The sequence below is a fragment of the Dermochelys coriacea genome, chromosome 3 (genome assembly GCF_009764565.3).
Source record: "Dermochelys coriacea isolate rDerCor1 chromosome 3, rDerCor1.pri.v4, whole genome shotgun sequence".
NCBI lineage: Eukaryota > Metazoa > Chordata > Testudines > Dermochelyidae > Dermochelys > Dermochelys coriacea.
The window spans coordinates 178,242,397-178,258,403 of record NC_050070.1 but is presented as its reverse complement, the minus strand read 5'-3'; the positions used below and the strand labels follow the sequence as shown (position 1 = coordinate 178,258,403).

Here is a 16,007-nt window from a genome sequence, read left to right as displayed (position 1 = left end):
ACTGGCTTGCACAGGGCTTGAGAATGACTGCACTAGTAGAGAGGACCTAATGCTCCAGTGTGCTTATGCCTACAGACAGGACTACCAGCATCAGGGCACAGCAGGCTCTCCACCTTGGAGTCCCTGCTGTGCAGCAGACATTTGTTATCTTCTCAGCGTTAGTGTGAGGCTATGAAAGAATGAGACCATGCTTTTAGGATGGACATTTATTCAGGTAGACGATAGTGCTATTCATATTCTAGATTACAACCATGTTATTACACTGAGGGCTTTGCTGAAAGGGAAAAACATCCCCGGTTGGGAGAGCTATGTGTTGTGAGCAGCTGGTGGCAGGCCAGCAGAGCCTGTAGCAGGCCCATGAGTATGAGAGTGGCAAGGAGGAGGGGTGGTGATAGAGCAAAATAAATAAGAGGGGGGAAAAAGGAGTGAGACATGAGGTTAGCGAGGGTGTGGGGTAGATGACTGGGCCCTGCAGCACGACTTGGGGATTTCTTCCCTTTATTGTGTTGGAGAGCCAAAGGAGGCTGAGGGCAAACCAAGGTTAGGAAGAGCTCTGTACAGGAAGGAGAGCTCTATCTAGGGAAGGGGAGAGGGCACCAGGGAAAGTTACTGAGTCAGTCTGATTGCAGTAAAGGTCTGCTCACCTTCCCAAAGGAGAATACAGCTTGCTGCTGTAGGGTCTTTGGTGTAGCCGCTCAATGCCGGCGGGAGAGAGCTCTCCTCCCAGCATAATTAAACCACCCCCAACAAGCAGCGGTAGCTATGTCGTCAGGAGAGTGTCTCCCACTGTGGTACATAGCACTGTCCATACCAGCGCTTTTGTCAAAAGTTTTACCGCCAAAAGTGCTAGTGTAGACAAAGCCTTAGGATGGATCTCTTCTTCAGTGCTTTTTAAAGTCCTGCTTCTTTGTCACCTTGCAAAGGATACTCTGAAATCAGGTATTAACGTTCAGGGGTGATATCCTGGCCCTTGCCTTCAAAGGAACCAGGATTCCACCTGAGGAGTTCAGCTCATCAATGAGGTTAATGTCAGCCCTACTGACAACATCAGGCCCTGAAACTGGATAAAGAAGTAAAGAGTGAAAGTATCATAGTACCAGAAAAGCAAACAATGAGATATCACCATAAAAAATAAGTACAACATGGACTGATCTAAAGCCAAAGATTCCCCGGGCTGACATGATCCCCAGCTATCCTTTTAAAGCAACTTTAAGTTTACTTTATGCCACTCTGACATGGTAGGGGAGGATCTGGCCCTAAATCTACAAAATCTGTGTAATTCTAGCGACAATATTTCTTGATGTGCAAACCTTTTAGTGTGGCAAGTATTCTTGCTTTATTCTCCTCCTGTAATGTAATAGAAGCAAATACTCATCAGACATTTGATTTTTACACAAAAAATGGTGCTTGGCCTCCTGAGACCATAGATTGGAGTGGTTTGCGTTCCAAGACAGGCTTTGTGCCCACCTCTCTCAGGCTCTCTAGATATTACCTTGTTTCCAGTTCTGGTTGTTCAAGCTGTGGGATACCTGGAAATTTCAATGTTTATTAGTTTTCATTTTCCTGGTGAGTATATTTTCAATCTTGATTTCACAGAAGAGATTCTTTAAAGGAATAATTGCTTCCAGATGTGCGTTCATATTCTACTCTCTGCACTGTTCGTTAAGGTTACTGTACTGGAGGCTATATCTTCCCCTTTGAGCTGCATCTTTAATAAGAATTGGGAGTACTGCATCTACCATGTGCATGCTCCCAAGGTGTATATGGCTTGGTCCTAAGAGCTATAAAAATATCCTCTAGCACATGAAATCACTTTATCAAGCAGAACAATTAAACTCAGAGCAAAGCCATACACTTGGCTCTTTCAATGTCAAGATAAGGCTGGATATAAATGGACAGGATCCACAGACACAGCCCACTCAAAGATGAACATTTCAATAAAGTCTATGATCTTTGCTCTCACAGAGCACTCTTTGAATAGTCTCAAAAATGCTTCTTGAGAATCTAAATATCCTCTCCAACTCCCAACACAAAAAGAGGGGGGAGGAAGGGAGGAGAGACTGGTGTAGCCAAGGTGACAATGAACAAATAAGTCTGCCACGATACAGCTAAGAACCATTTCATAGGCCCTGATCCAGCAAAACACCTAAGCACACACATAAATTTAAGCATGAGAATAGTCCCATTGAATCCAGTAAGACGACTTTTGCACCTAGAGTTAGGCACATGCTTCAGTATTTTGCTGAATCGGGGCCTTAAAGAGGAGAGAGAATTCAATTAAATTAAAAGTGCCACTGTCCTAGCAACCAGGACAGTCACTTGATAAAGTTCTTTATGCCAGTATAGTCAACCTGATAAACGAAGGAAACCTTAAGCAAAGATAGAAGACCTGATTGAAATAGGTCTTTGGGGTAATATCTTACCCATTTCCCCATCTATGTGCCTAGGGTTGCCAGTTTTGGTTGGACGCATTCCCGGAGGTTTCATCACATGACAATCTTTAATTAAAGATTCATCTTTAATTCCTGGAAACTCCAGGACAATCCTGGTGGGTTGGCAACCTTAGTGCCTACTCAGACAGTCAGGACATGAGACAGCAATAAGAATTCAAACATACATGGACCTTTGGGATTCCCAGAGGAGAAGACAGACACATGTATGCTCACTTAACTGGGTTTAAGAGTTTACTTGGATGCTCTGCTCTCTCCTCACATTCCTACTCTAATACGCATGTACAATGCCACATATTCTAAAGGTAAGTTTTTTATATGAAACAGGTTATAGACATAGGCACTGACTTTTGTTTTTGCCGGTGGGTGCTTTTGAATAGGTGTGCGTGTTTGGGGAAGGGGGAACTCTCCCAGTTTTTGGGGGAGGCTATTTTCAGCATATTTATACACTTCTTTCATATTCTAGTTATTGAATGTGTCTATCATTGGTATCTTTACTAATTTTAATAATGATTAAATTGTTATGAACTACATAATGATATTATCATGAATTACAGTATATTAAAATCATTGTAATCACCTACACGTTTTCACTAACATCCCAGTTTAAAGACATTATGTCTCACTGTAGCTTTCTGGATGAAATGGTCAGCAATCTTATTTACATCTAGTTCCCTGGTATTGTCTTGATGCACATTAAGATCAGTTACATTATTCAGTTGCGTCTGTCCCATTGATGAGTGGAGATAATTTTTAAGTCTTCTGAAGCTGGATAATGAGTTCAGGATGATACAAGCACTATGAGAAGGATTTAGAATTTTGCAGTATTTTGGAAACATAGATACCACTTTATTAGAGAAATATGGTACATTCATGGTAAGTGCTGGCAACAAATTCTTGATTTCCCCTCACTGGTTTCTCTTGAATGGGTAATAAATTATAAAATCAGAATGGGGTATGATGTCCCATAGGAATTGGACTGTGCAATACTACATATAGCCTGGATTACTAACTGAGGGTCCCAAATCTGTTACTCCGTGCTTTCCTTTCATACAAAAATACATACAAAAATACATCCAAATGCAAAGAACAAACTTTCATTTTAAAATGAGATACTCTTTTCCGCAATATTCATTTTATCCATTGTGCATAATTACTTGACTGAAAAGAAAATTTATCACAAATCTTTACAAGATTTCACAGAGGGCCCACAAAATGGAGAGAGCGATGAGAAGAGGTCAATTGATCATGGATAGTTCAGTGTGTCCCTGAAAGCACATGCAATAAATAGACATAAATGACCTGAAAGGCTTGTCTGAGGCTTGACTATTCTAATGCTTGTGAGCATCACATTGTGCAACAATAAAGACTAATTAACTAAGAATAATACTTTACTCTCTGCAGATTCAGAATTCCTACAATTTTCTATGTAGGGCAAATAAATCAGAGCTGGCTAGAAACTGCCAATTTGTCAAAAGTGAAACATTTCATGGAACCATGTCACCTTTGAAAATTCATTGAGAAATGGAAATTGAAAAAAGAGTTTGACAATGTTGAAAAATTCCTCTTCAATCTTTTTGGAGTGGAACTTTTTTCGGTTTTCTGCTTCAAGACAACCTTTTGTTTCAACGTTTTTGTTTTATACTATAAAAGGGACTAGACAATGAAAAAAGGCAAAATTATAACAAAATGATTAGATTTTGTCAAAACAAAACAATTCAATTGACCCAACACATGATTTTTTTTAATATTGGTTCATGGTGAAATTAAGAAATTTAAATATGTGCTTAAATTCTTTCTTGAATAGAGATGCTTTCCTGAATCAGGGTTTCTGTGACGGGGTGTACCAACTCCACATTGAGCCAACAGGGGCAGACCAATCACTGTGGGCCCAGGAGGCCACACCCAATTTCCCCTGCTGTGCATGCTCCAGGTGGAAGAGCCAGATAAAAGGAGACAGCCTAGCTCAGTTGGGACTGGCTGTGGAGGAGGAAGGATGTGTACTGCAGGCCCCTCCAGAAGGACTGGTGATGCTCCAAGTGTCAGAGCACATGGACCTGGACTACACTGTGGGCAACTCACCAACTGCAGAGACTGACGGGGATGCCAAGCTGCTGACAGCTGAGGAGATGCCTGGGTTGTAATTTGTGGTAGGAAATGACCCAGGTGATGAAGTGAAACCAATGCCTAAACTCTTAGCAGGGAAGTCCCCAGCTTCACAGGGCCCTGGTCTGGAACCTGATGGAGCGGGAGGAGTCAGGTTCCCCTACCACAGACACTAAGTGTGGTTGCTGTTTGTTCTTGTTCCCAGCCCAGAGACTCAGGGACTAAAGACTGGTTGTTTGTTCTGCCCCACCCAGTGACTATTGGCTGATTGCTGTTCTATCCAAGGGGCCGATTCCCCAACTACTACTGCCTGTCCCAGTCAGGAGGCTTAGAGGCTATCGACTGTTTGTTTGTTCTGGCCCACCCAGACAGCCAGAACCAACGCATCATCAAGGATCTACAACCTATCCTGAAGGACGACCCATCACTCTCACAGATCTTGGGAGACAGGCCAGTCCTTGCTTACTGACAGCCCCCCAACCTGAAGCAGATACTCACCAGCAACCACACACCACATAACAGAACCACTAACCCAGGAACCTATCCTTGCAACAAAGCCCGTTGCCAACTCTGTCCACATATCTTTTCAGGGGACACCATCATAGGGCCTAATCACATCAGCCACACTATCAGAGGCTCGTTCACCTGCACATCTACCAATGTGATATATGCCATCATGTGCCAGCAATGCCCCTCTGCCATGTACATTGGCCAAACTGGACAGTCTCTATGTAAAAGAATAAATGGACACAAATCAGACGTCAGTCGGAGAACACTTCAATCTCTCCGGTCACTCGATTACAGACCTGAGAGTGGCTATCCTTCAACAAAAAAATTTCAAAAACAGACTCCAATGAGAGACTGCTGAATTGGAATTAATTTGCAAACTGGATACAATTAACTTAGGCTTGAATAGAGACTGGGAGTGGATGAGTCATTACATAAAGTAAAACTATTTCCCCATGTTATTTCTCCCCCCACCCCACCCCCCACTGTTCCTCAGACTTTCTTGTTAACTGCTGGAAATGGCCTACCTTGATTATCACTACAAAAGGTTTTCCTCCTTTCCCCCCTCCTTCCTGCTGGTAATAGCTCATCTTAAGTGATCACTCTCCTTACAGTGTGTATGATAAAACCCATTGGTTCAAGTTCTCTGTGTGTGTATATAAATCTCCCCACTGTATTTTCCACCGAATGCATCCAATGAAGTGAGCTGTAGCTCACGAAAGCTTATGCTCAAATATATTTGTTAGTCTCTAAGATGCCACAAGTACTCCTTTTCCAATTGCTATTGCCTGCCCTGGCCAAGAGACTTGGGGGCCATTGTCTATTTGTTTGCCCAGCCCTGACCAGGGGCTACAGACTGACCATTGTTCCATCCCTCTCAGAGGGCTAGAACTCCAACTGTTGTTGTAGGACCCAGCCCAGAGACTCAGGTGTTACTGACTGTTTGTTTGCTTGGCCCTGCCTGGGGTCTGGAGCCCACCGTTCTGCAGTTTATCTGATCTAACAGGGATTCCCAACAACTGGGTGATGGCATGTACCAATCCTATACTGGGGCAACAGAGGCGGCTCGGCTTGACAAACAGGGCCCCCCTGTCACAAACTCAATAATCAACAGGTTTCAGAGTAGCAGCCATGTTAGTCTGTATCTGCAAAAAAAACCCAGAAGTACTTGTGGCACCTTAGTTTCTTAAATGTAGTCAAAGGCAAAAACAAATATGAAGCTTAAGCTGTATAAAACTGAAGAAAATTTATGCAATACTGAAAATAACTGACTAGACCCAAGACTTAACGCCTCTGGGTGCATTTGGTTATTATACATTTAATAATTAAAATATTTATTCCTAGATGGCAAGATGACACCCAGAGCTCTGCCAATGAGCTGTACAGGACTGCTATCAGCAGAGTTGGCAATACAACCTATTATTAAAGTTGCCATACAGTTCCCATTAGAATATCCTACCTTCTGCTGTTTCTAATTTTATCAAACTTTAGCCATTTGGGCTAAATATTTTCATGCTGGATGTCTGCCTCAGGCTAATAATAACAAATCAAACGATAAAATTAAGTTTCAACTGAAATAACTCGGCCATTTCCGAGAATGAGATTATAGAAAAATACACTGATTTGCCCACATTAAAAAAAAATACATACAACCATTATATTGAGAAGCTCTAGTGCCCATGTTTTGGAGCAAGGACTTGAAATTTTGGCAGCTGTTGCCCTGATATCGGGGCTGTGCCTTTTGCCATCCTCATGAAAATTTACCCAAATTTGGCTAAGTTACAAGTTTTTAAATAACAATAAAAATCACAGTTCACACATGCTCAGTAGAGCCTTGTTGGATTCTAGCGGCTACATTCCTGAATATTCAATCTGAACTGAGCCTGCTTTGACCCCTCACCGTTCCTATGTGTGTCATGTAACTAAAGACTATCTCATAATGAGAGCCCTACCAAATCCATGGCCATGAAAAACGGGGCATGGGCCAGGAAATCTGGTCTCTCCTGTGAAATCTGTATAGTATAAAGTATGCAAAATATCAGATTTCATATGCGGGAGACCAGCATTTCTCAAATTGGGGGTCCTGACCCAAAAGCCAATACCATGCCATGCCACCCTTACTTCTGCACTGCTGCCTACAGTTACAACACTGAAATTTCAGATTTAAATATCTGAAATCATGAAACGGGATTTTTTTAAAAATCCCATGACCATGAAATTGACTAAAATGGACCATGAATTTGGTAGGCCCCTACTCATAATGTATAAGCACAAGGAGGCTGAATTAAGGTTGCACAGTCATCAATGTATGTAATAAAGGGACAGTGAAAGGCAAACATTAAATATAAGTAGATGTCTTTCAGTTGTTTACCAAGCAGTTCAACTGAGAATTAAATGCAAAGTAACTTTACTTACTAATTATCTTTGCTCTTTCATCTTTCAGTTTGGAAAAGAGGCATTCCAATTCATACTCTCCATTTTGATCAATATCAGCAAGCAATCAGTAAGCAGGACTTTTTGGTGCCCTGTACTGGTTTCTCCTGGGACTTCATTTTCTCCAGTTGAGGCTCCCAGAGCTTTGCTCTCTCGAAAATAAAGTTTCCAAAAAACGCTTTTTCACTTGGAACTTGCTAAATAAGATGTAGAGGTCTGAGTGCTTCAAGAGTCTTGATAAATCCATGTAAAACACCTACATTTAGATACTCCTCAGGGTTGACTATACTGAATGGGAGATACAGAAAGAGAATTTTTGCCTGTTAATTATCTATCTGCATGCTCCGGATGTCAGTTCAGAGCAGACAGGAGCTGCAATGCAATCCCTTAGCAACTAACCATTGGCAAAGTGAGAGGCCATAATGCTAGTTTGCTTAAACTATAAGTTCTTTGGGGCAGGGACCAGATTTTCATTGTATATACATACAGTAACTAGCACAATGGGGCCTTGATTGAGTCCTCCAAGCACTCCTGCAATACTATAATAATAAATAAATAAATAAATAATAATAATAATAATAATAAACTACAACTAAGGTAGAAGGAAGTCCTATCTGAGCGCACCAGACCCTAGATCAAACCTGGAAAGTGTATGTGATCAGTGTGTTGTTTTGATAAGGCTGTATCATGTGTGCCCTACACACTGCTCTGCAACTACTAGTTTCATTCACTGAAGGAAGCTACCATGGCCCTGACAAAATTAGTTTCATTTCCCTGAGGCCATGGCAGGTGTTTTCTTAGACTGTGAACTCTTCAAGGCAGGGACTATGTCTTCATATTTATCTGTACACCACTTAGTACAATGAAGTTCTGATCCTGGCTGGGGCCTCTCGGCTATTCTGTAGAATAAACAATAGGTGAGAGTGGTAGCACCACCTATTATTAAGGTTGCCCAACACTTCCCCTTATAAGTCTCTGGTTTTAGTTACTTATAACTTTACCAAACTTTAATAGTTTGGGCTTAAATTTTCCATGCCAGATGTCTGCCTCAAGCTTTTTTTGTTGGGAGAAAGGGAATTTTGTTGGACTGGGAGAAAGGGAATTTCAGACAAAATGGTTCAGCTGTTACTAAGAACAAGGTTGGGAAAACTACATATTTTTGTGCATGTTAAAAAATTCCAGCCACCATTTATTTGAGAAGCTCCAGTGGCCCCATGTTTTGGAGCATGGACTTGATAGTTGGCAAGGGGATTGCCATTGTGTCAGGGATGTGCTTTTTGCCATCCCAGTGAAAATCCTCCCAAATTTCAACAAATGACAAGCCTTTGAAAAAATTCACAGTTCACTTATACGCAACAGAGACTTCTTAAATATTAGCAGCTACATTCCCTGAAGATTCCGTCCACACTGAGCATGCTCCAGTGTGGGGATAAGCAATTGTAGTTGGGGCTTCTGTGGGCTAGGTCCAGTTGGAGCATCTGATCTGAGTGCAGGGAGCCTGTCTCCCCTGCATTCAGGGACCTCCTGCTCAGCCCAGGCAGCATGAAGGAAGCAGCTGCATGCACAGGGGACAAGAGTTGACCTGTGAGAGGGCCGAGGGAGTAGATTGGGACAAGGAGCCTGGGGGGGAGGAAACTAGGACTGCAGACTGGTGGGAGGGAGAAACTGACTGGTGGTTGGTGGGGGAGACTGGGCCTGGCGGGGCAAAGACACAGACCAGGAGCTTGCTGAGGAGACTGGGAGATGGGTGGCAAGGACAATGGGAATAGAATGAGGTGAGTCGGGAGGGGAGATAGATCTTACACACAGCTGTTGTGAGGGGAGCAGGAACTGGGGCTGGCTGGGCAAAGAGACTGGGACTAGAAGCCGAAACTGGGGGGAGGAGGAGAAGGACACAGATTGGAAGAGGAGCCTGGAGAAGGAGATTGGGACTGGGAGCCAGTGGGAACTGGGAATGTGGACAGGGTGGGAAGGTGACTAGAAGCCAGGGTGTGTGTGTGTGTGGGGGGGGGTGAGATTGGATGAAGAGCTGGGAAACTGGGACCAGCTGGGCATGGAGACTGGGGACAAGGAACAAGGGTATGGGGTGAGATTTGCCTTACATCACATAGGACCTCTGTGGCAGAGGCAGGAACAGAATCCAGTTCTCCAGGGCAGCATTCAAGTGCCTTAACCATGAGACCCTCCTTTCTCATTGCCACATTCACTACACACCTTCCAACTTCTGCAACAAATGAAGCCGGGTCCTACAGCAACAGCCTCCTTCACCACACAACACTGATTCATCCCCACAGCAGGTCCATCCTGTGCAACTAACGAGGCAGGGGTCCTGTGAAAAAACTGTGCTCATGTAACTAAAGTTTGTAGCATACACACAACGGGGCCAAATTAAGGTTGCCTGTGCAACCTTAATTTGGGCATTTCCTAACTTCTGAGTGCTTGACTCTCCTAGCTACTAATGTTCTTTTAGCGTAGTTTTGTGTATGGAATTTCCTGTGCTTTTTTTTTTTAAACCGCAAAACAAATTCCATCATATGGCATAATATTGACACCCACTGGGACAAACAGCCTAATGGGCCATAGAAGGAGGATCTTGATGGACTGCAGTCCCACACAGCTGGAGCTGGGGAGGGTGAAAATCTTCAGAGGGAACTGGTGCCCCTACTGTCAGGGGCACTGGGGTCCAGTAGGCCTGCTCCACTGCTGCTATCTCCTGTCCTGTATGCCTCTAACATGGTCAACACCCTTAGCTGCACCTCTCCCGATTCTACTTTGTCATTTCTTTCCAGACTCATTCAATCACCATGGTCTGCCCTAAACTGAAGCTGCTGAGTAAAACAGCAGTGAAAGTGAACCATACTAGAAACAGTTATTGCTATAGAGCAAATCAGCATTGACAGACTGATGTTTGGCTAAATGACAACCCACAACAAAAAAAAATGTTCAGCAATGAGCCACACATACATAGTTGATGTAGCCGGAAGAGACCACCAACTAAGAAACGTGGGCCTTCCATCTGGCTGAAAACACACTAAGACTCCACCATGCCACCAGTTATAGTGCAGCTGTCAAACAGAATGGCTTATTCTCCCAGACAGCAGCAGTGCACAGTCAGGTCACATATTAAAAAAAAGAGTAAAGAAGGAAACAACTCCACTCCAGCAGGATAGATTAAGTTAAGTCAGTGGCAATGAAAACTAATTTATAGAAGTTGATGTATTAGGCCATGTCTACACTAGCACGCCCTACACGGCACTCTATAGTGCTCCCGAGTGCCCTGCACTAATCATCAGCGTGGACCCTGCTGATGTGCACTAACAGTTCTGCAGTGCACTTTGACCTACTATGGTTTAAACCAGCAGTACTTCAAAGTGCATTGGGGAACTGTCAGCGCACATTTGCATAGTCTGTGCAAAGAGTTAGTGTGCAGTACACTGGGGTTCTGTAGATTTGCACCCCACGGTAAGTGCTTCTGTAGACATGACCTTACTTCCAACACTAGTACTTACTTGAGACAACCCAATATTGAGTGGGATGGGTTATACAGATGTCCCATAAATAGTTTGGTGCAGAAATATTAACAAATAATCAAAAGAAGTGTGGTTGCCCACATAGGTTATGGAGCCAGGGAGACTATGGACCAGGCTTTCAGCTGGTATAAATCAGCATGGCCCCATTGAAGTCAGTGCTACTACCACAATTAACACCAGCTGAGGATCTGATCCTATACATCCCTCATCCCTCTAATAGTTGTCTAACTTAATATATTCTCCTGCTCCTTCCCCCCAGCCTTCCCTTGCAATGGTTTGCTTAGGAGTCAAAATCCACCTTGGTGAAAAGACTTTTGCTCACCACCTAGTTTTAAAACTAGGCATTTAAACTCTATTCGGTTTGTTCTGTACTGGACCACGTTGTGCTAAGTGCTGTACATAGATGCTCCAGTCATGGACTAGGTCCCACTGCCATACAAATAAATAAAACAACAACAACAACAAATGTTTGCAGTTTCTTCATCATTACACAAACACACTGAAGCAATGTGCACAGGCTAAAATGTTGGGTAAGAGTTTAATAAACAATACTCCAGAGGAAAGTGCTCACAGAATATTTTTTTTTTAGTCCTTTCAGCATCACCTAGTTTTAACTATGCTTGATTTCAGTTTTACAAAATTAAAACAAACGATAGCCATTGTTTTGACTAATGGCATGGTCACTAGTAATGTTTAGCTTGATGTACGACATTTTAGTTCTGCCACAAAGTAATCTTGATGGAAGTTCTACCGTTGCCACATCAGCACCAGTTATCAAAAATGTAAATGAAAGAGCATTGAGCTAGACCCCAGAACTATGTGACTATAACTTTCCTTGGAAAGCAAACACATGTGAGCATATTGTAATCTGTGGCGTGATTCTGGTTTCACTCTACTTTTTAATTGCTTGTGAAAAATGCTGGCCTATTTGGTTCCGATATGCTGCAGAGCTCTCAATGGGGGTTCTGCCTGCAAAAACAATATATCTGCCCCCAAAAAGGAGAAGGGCCAAAAGAAAATACAAAGCCCAACTAATTACAGGAGACAATGAAATGGGGGGGGGGGAAACAAAGGCATAGGAGGGAAAGTTACAGGGTAGAAATAAGAGATCCAGATGAGGTAAAAGATGCCTTGCTGACAGAAGTCCACTCTTTATCCACATAACAGCTAGAGCACAGGAAGCTGCAATTAAAAGCTTTCTTGCTCAAATGACTCTACTTGGACCTGAAGGAACCACCCCTTGAGGTTTCTGTGACTTTAATTTCTGCCAGTTTGTCAGCAACAACAAGGGCCAGTTTGAGATATCTGGGACTTTCCCTTGAAATAACAAATGTCACTGGTTCAAACCCCAAAACCTGGGAAAACTGAATACCTTCCCAGGTTACCGTTAACCAGCAATAATTCCTCAGGCACAAGCACTGAGTCTGCATTTAGAACAAGGAAATACTTTATCAGGTGGCAAGGGTACACAGCAACAATAAATCAACAATGTCTCTATCAATAATAAGTAAAACCTTGGTTTCAGAGTAGCAGTCGTGTTAGTCTGTATTTGCAAAAAGAAAAGAAGGACTTGTGGCACCTTAGAGACTAACAGATTTATTTGAGCATAAGCTTTCATGAGCTACAGCTCACTTCATCGGATGCATTCAGTGGAAAATACAGTGGGGAGATTTATATACACACACACAGAACATGAACCAATGGGTTTTATCATACACACTGCAAGGAGAGAGATCACTTAAGATGAGCTATTACCAGCAGGGCGGGGGGGGCGGGAGAAGGAAAACCTTTTGTGGTGATAATCAAGGTGGGCCATTTCCAGCAGTTAACAAGAACGTCTGAGGAACAGTGCGGGGTGGAGTGGGGAGAAATAACATGGGGAAATAGTTTTCCTTTTGTAATGACCCATTCACCCCCAGTCTCTATTCAAGCCTAAATTAATTGTAACCAGTTTGCAAATTAATTCCAATTCAGCAGTCTCTTGTTGGAGTCTGTTTTTGAAGTTTTTTTTGTTGAAAAATTTTTAGGTCTGTAATGGAGTGACCAAAGATATTGAAGTGTTCTCTGACTGGTTTTTGAATGCTATAATTCTTGACGTCTGATTTGTGTCCATTTATTCTTTTACATAGAGACTGTCCAGTTTGACCAATGTACATGGCAGAGGGGCATTGCTGGCACATGATGGCATATATATATATATATGGCATATAGTAAAACCTTCTTCTCTATGGTATCTTTGGCAGTACCTTTAACTCAGTTCACTACCCTCACAGGCTGCTTACCTCTTCAATACAATCTGGGCTGAGTCTTTCCTATGACCTAGCAGCTAGCCCTCAGTTTTGCCCATGATCTAGCAATTTAGTAGTCCTAATTAGTGATCCCAGCTGGGTGCGATGGAGCTTAACTGGAATGACTGACTCCTGCTGCAGAAGATCAGTGAGAGGCCTACTTAAACAGAGCTGACCGCAGTGAGTGGAAAGAAACCTTGGAGAGACTGTGGAAGTCAGGCTAGAAGAGATCACACTATGGGGTACCTGAGTGAGGCAGTGGGGGAAAACCTGCTGAAATGAAGCAACACATGAGAAAGCTCTGCAGGGCCTGGGAGTAGGGGCCAAGAAGCAGAGAACTTCAATGTAGTCTAAGAGGAGCTGAAGAGTGATCAGTTTAGATATTTATTTGGACTTAGGGTTGGACCCTTTGGTTACTCTGAAAGGTGATTGAATTTTTAAGTCACCTAGCTGGAGGGCCAGGCTACAGAAGACTCAGACAGGACATTATGGCTAAAGAGGTGCCTATCCAGGGGTACAAGAGGTGATGCCTCTCATAATGCTGTGACTTGATGCTACAGTGGTACTCCTCAGCCAATTAGTGCTGGGAGGATGGCCCTTGCTGGCATTCACTCAGCTCTGCAGCTTCACTGAAGAGCTGGTGGGATGATCTCTTACTATAAAGTTGCCTCTGTCTCTCTCATCACAAAGTCACCTCTGCCTTGTGTCTTGGCAAAATCTTCAGTGGAGGGGGATCAATGGCATAGAGGACCTTGGAGCAGAGCCCTTGCCGCTAGGGATGCACTCTGTGACACAAGGCAGAGCCCCTTTTCCCTTTCTTCTCACTTCACTCCCATGGCCCCACCCCTGTGGAGTCTGGGTACAGTCTCCCCACAATATCACTGGAGGATTTCTGAGAAGAAACTTATGCAAATAAACTTCTCTAGTTGCACTTCCCCCTGTTCCCCCCCCCCCTTACATCCCCTTTCCCTGTTTACCAAACAGTAGTGAGATTCCTACCCTTTACCGCTTCAGGCCACAGGGTTTACACTTGGATTACAAGCTCCTGGAGACTGATACTATCTTTGTTATGTTTCAGAGTAGCTGCCGTGTTAGTCTGCATTTGCAAAAAGAAAAGGAGTACTTGTGGCACCTTAGAGACTAACAAATATATTTGAGCATAAGCTTTCGTGAGCTACATCTGAATGCATCCGATGAAGTGAGCTGTAGCACATAAAAGCTTATGCTCAAATAAATTTGTTAGTCTCTAAGGTGCCACAAGTACTCCTTATCTTTTTATGTATATTTTTACAGTGCCCAGCATAATGGGGCTAGGGGCCTCCCAGCTGCTACAGTAATACTACAAAAAATGTCATTCAGTCCTGGGCCTCTCTAAGTCCCCTAACAAAGACACTACATAGTGCTAACTTTGGTGGTGTTTTTTATGGCTTACCCACTAGGATCCAGATTAAGCCCACAGACTCATTTTACGTAGGCTACGGAACATCCATTAGCTGTAGGAACTGAATGTTTTATTAGTCTGAGGTGGAATTGAACTAATTATTTAGTGTTGACGTTAATATATGATCACCAATTCACTGTTTGTAGTGGGGGGGCACCCAATTACAGAGAACATAAGAGTACAATAGCTTTCTTTTGGGGGCAGGGACAGTCTTTTTGTTCTGTTTGTACAGTGCTTAGCACAGTGGGATCCTGGTCCATGACCGGGGCTCCTAGGTGCTCTACATGGCAAATAATAACCAGGCAAGTGACAGGGCACATTTAGCTTTAATTTATTAAATAAAACCCTAAATATTAATAATTAACCCACAAGAGCTTTGTAGTTGTGTGTTGAGAGCAGAGAACAACATAGGAGCAAGGCTTAAGGTAGAGATTCTAGCCTAGTTAGGAAATGAGAATTGCCAAGGGATTTAACTGGAGGAATCTAGGTCATCACACTCACAATGTTAACTACTAGTACTTATGTTATTGGACAACCATCCAGTGCAATGACTCATTCTATTAGGAGTGCTGGAGATGCAGAGAAAAGGATTTTTCCTTTTCCTTCAACTGATTCCTACTTTTGAATTAGCAAACAGTAAACCTCACAGCATTTGAGGAATATTGATCTTAGTGTGAACTGGAAAACACACACCTTGGGCCAGATCCTCAACGAGTTTAAGTTGGCATAGCACCAAGACAGTGGAGCTGCAGTAATTCATTCCAGCCGAAGACTGGGCCCTTTAATTTTAAATTCTGCAACTGATATGTGATTGTAATTTGTACTGCTCAAACAAATAATGAGGGATCCTTCCAGGAGTTGTTTTAACACTGCAAATCTCAGGAGCTGCTGTTGACCAGAGAGTGGGCAAACAGCTAGATAAAGTACTGTACTGTGTGTCTCTAGTTTAAAATAGGATTTGCACTCCTAGTCTTCTAATCATTTGTTTAGCATGCAAGTCATGCTGGCTGCTTTACCAACTAAAAAAAAGGTCCCTGCCTTGAAAAGCTAAGTCTATGCTGACCAAAAAAAAAAAAAAAAAAAAAAAAGAGAAGGGAGAAAGGGATGTCACCAGCAATCAGTGATTCAGGTGATGGTAGGCATTCATCTCTTTCTTTCTAAAACACTTATAGCTTAGTTAGTGTGGAGTACCTCTTCAGTTAATTGCACCTAGATCAAATTGACTTCATCTGAAGTTGTGGGTGCTCATCAC

General features: G+C 42.9%; 1 long non-coding RNA gene across 1 annotated transcript; it reads right to left on the bottom strand.

The window, feature by feature from the left end:
* Positions 1–205: 205 nt before the first annotated feature.
* Positions 206–14,122, bottom strand: LOC122459540. The gene is made up of 3 exons (XR_006280303.1): positions 13,273–14,122; positions 7,479–7,784; positions 206–1,060 (listed from the first exon to the last, which is right to left on the bottom strand). It is a non-coding gene; the product is annotated as an uncharacterized LOC122459540 (long non-coding RNA).
* Between the last annotated feature and the right edge of the window lie 1,885 nt (positions 14,123–16,007).